The 3371-nt window shown below is 34.1% G+C and overlaps 1 long non-coding RNA gene across 1 annotated transcript; it reads left to right on the top strand.

Annotated features, from left to right (window-relative positions):
• The first annotated feature begins 1001 nt into the window (after positions 1-1001).
• On the top strand, positions 1002-2047 carry LOC112639276. The gene is made up of 3 exons (XR_003123408.1): positions 1002-1158; positions 1504-1582; positions 1885-2047. It is a non-coding gene; the product is annotated as an uncharacterized LOC112639276 (long non-coding RNA).
• The last annotated feature ends 1324 nt before the right edge of the window (positions 2048-3371 follow it).

The raw sequence follows: 3371 nt of genomic DNA, 5'->3' as shown, positions 1-3371 counted from the left end.
TCTCTCTCTTTCACAAATTATATTATGTCATAAATTTATATAATACAACCCCCCCACGGGTACACCTTGACGTGGTGGGGTGGCTCAGTACTTGGATGGTGCCTTGAGATTTATTTTAAATTTTTTTATTTGGGATAAATCTCAAGGTGCCTGAATGGGAAGCTAAGTACCCTTTCGCATCGTCGGTGCCGTCAACGTGTCGCGGACGGCAAGCGCTTCGTCAACGCGTCGCGTTTTCGCGTTGTAATATTCTCGTGTCGTCGCGTTTTCGCGGAACTTTTGGACTTTTTCATAAAAAATCCCAATTTCATTTATTGTCACGAGTCTCCACTTCCGATGCCAATTAACTGGGATGTACGAGTTTGCACACGTTGCTCTGCGACGTACACTCTTGCTTCGTGCTTCGTCAAGTAATTCGGCCTGAATTAGTTAGAACTCGATCGATTGCTCGGAATGGTCTTCAATGGGTCCCTTCTCTTTGCTCGTCTACAGCCACACGCACTGCGTGTGTTAACCCTGTCGAGGAGTCGAGTGGATTCCCCTAGGCATGATTTTCGCTCGGTAAAAGGGGTTGCCTCCCCATTTTCTAAATTGCTAGTTGTAAGCATTTAAAAAATGTGGGTAGCCTCTTCTTTTGCCGTCTACCAGCCTGGTGTAGCCATATCCTGCATTGCGGGAAACTTCGTGTTCCGGGCGAAGCACCTGAAATCATGCTTAGCGGGTCCAGGTTCGATATGAGATAGGATAATTATGCGCGAAAAAGAGTTGGTGAACTTCATTTTCTTCTATTTCTGTCAATCGTTTCGTCTTCTTTCCGGTTTGGGCTTAATTCTTGCACGTTGTATCGTTGCATTCCCGACCTATTGACCTGAAGTGGATTCTCATAAGTGAAATGGGATTTTCGCTCGTACCGAAACCGGGAGTGCCGTTAAAAGTATATATATATTAAATATATACATCGCGCGACAAAACAGAAAATTTGTAATCGTATCGAATAGTGCGGGAGTGCCGTTCAGTATCGCGCGTAAAAGTGCGAAAATAGCGATATAAAAATATCGCACGTGAGTGCGGGAGTGCCGCTAAAAGTATCGCGCGATTAAGACTGAGAGAAGGAGGAGGCCTAGGAGAGGCATCGAGCTTCGGCAGAGCAACCGTCTGGTAAATAGTTTATTTATTTGCAATTATATATATATATATATATATATATATATAAATTAAATATTGAATATATTTATTATAATTTAAATTAAGCAATTAATCGTAATTTGATTTTTTTATTCATATAATTTAAATACGAAGTTTAAAGAAAAAGATTTTTATATAAAATTTATTATCTTGTAAAGGTTTTATAAAGTTATTCAAGAATTATTAGTAATATTTTATTTTATTAATCTGCTATTATTATATCGCGTCGGATATAAAATTCAATGCATACAATAATTTTTAAAATATTAATTATTTTGAATATGATTACAATTTAGATCTTCTATTTGTATGTTATAGATCGACGCAACAACCCAGATGATCTGAGAGGAGGAGCAGGCCTAGGAGAGGCATCCTGCACCAGCGGAACAACCTGATGGTGAATATTATTATTTATATTAATTGTATATAAATGAATGAATTAATTTATTAATTTGATTTATGTGAATGATTTAAACAAGAAAAAATTAGGAAAATTTTTGTAATATTTCTTTCTATATAATTCTTTCTAAAGGTTCTACTTGAAAAAATTAATTAATTATAAAATTATTTTATATTTATATATCTATTTATAATTGCGCACATCGGACATAAAATTCAATGAATCCAATAATAAATTTCTTAAAATATTAATTATTTTAAACATTGATGTAATTTGCATTTTATATTTGTATGTTACAGACAACGTAGCTTCAATATCAATTCCGCTGTTGCGCATCAGTGCCGGTAAGTGACAACCTTTTATTTTGAAGCAAAGGATTTATAAATGCATGAAGAAATCCATTGCTTCTAACTCTCCGTTGGCAGGACAATACGCGAGTAAAAATTAAAGTGAAAAAGTAAAGGAAAAATATTTTTAATAAAGATAGATGATATTTTTGTTGCAATTGTATGATGGACATACATGAAATATTCTAAAAATTCTATTATATATCGGTCTCTATAAAAAACAATTTTATAAAAATATAGGTTTTTAATCGATAAATATTTAATTTATAAAATAGAGATATTTCTAACCAATCTGCTAACCGAGAGTTAAAATGCATGCTTTTTATCTTTTATGCATGATAATTTATAACTTGCAATTTTTGACGATTGAATAACGTGCGTTAAAGAAACGATCATAATATCGCATGATCGTTTGTGAAACAAATTAGTCGTCAGAATGAATGGCCAGAAGTGGAGATAACTGGCCTGAAAAATACATGGTCAATATTGGCCAAAAGATGTGTTGCGCGGTTAAGGCTCTTTAAATTTTATCGCGAATTTCCGATTAGGGCTCCCCAAATTGCACCTTATCGCGAATTTTTGCTGGTGTAAGCCAGCAAGTAAGGCGACTAGGGCTGTTAGGACTGCTAGAACTGTTAGGGATGTTAGGGCTGTTAGGTTTGTTAGGGCTATTAGGGAATATAAAAATTAAAATTTATTTTCAGAGAAAAAAAACATAAATATTATTAAAAAAGAAAAAAAAATATATATATATATATATATATATATATATATTTCTTTTCGTCATCGGTGCTGTCAACGTGTCGCGGACGGCGGCGTCTCGTTACCGCGTTTTCGCGTTTAGCTTTTTCGCGTCATCGCGTTATCGCGTTTTCGCGTTGGACTTTCTCGCAATCCCACTTTCACAAGTGAAACGGGATTTTCGCTCGTACCGAAACCGGGAGTGCCGTTAAAAGTATATATATATTAAATATATACATCGCGCGACAAAACAGAAAATTTTTAATCGTATCGAATAGTGCGGGAGTGCCGTTCAGTATCGCGCGTAAAAGTGCGAAAATAGCGATATAAAAATATCGCTCGTGAGTGCGGGAGTGCCGTTAAATATCGCGCGTCTAACTGAGAGGAGGAGGAGGCCTAGGAGAGGCATCAGGCTCCGGCAGAGCAACCTTCTGGTAAGCAATTTATTTATTTGTAATTATATATTAAATATTAAATATTAAATATATTTATTATAATTTAAATCAAACAATTAATCGCAACAATTAATTTGATTTGTTTATTTATATGATTTAAATAAGAGAGAAAAAGATTTTTAAATAAAAGCTATAATCTCTTGTAAAGATATAAGCTTTTATAAAATTATTAAAGAATTATTAATAATGTTTTTCTTTAATTTATAGAATTATTTTATGAATCTACTTATTATTATATGGATT

The sequence above is a fragment of the Camponotus floridanus genome, unplaced genomic scaffold, assembly GCF_003227725.1.
Source record: "Camponotus floridanus strain SB8 unplaced genomic scaffold, Cflo_v7.5 scaffold541, whole genome shotgun sequence".
In the NCBI taxonomy this organism is placed as follows: domain Eukaryota; kingdom Metazoa; phylum Arthropoda; class Insecta; order Hymenoptera; family Formicidae; genus Camponotus; species Camponotus floridanus.
Note: the sequence above shows the minus strand (reverse complement) of the source record. Positions and strands in the feature narration are given on the sequence as shown.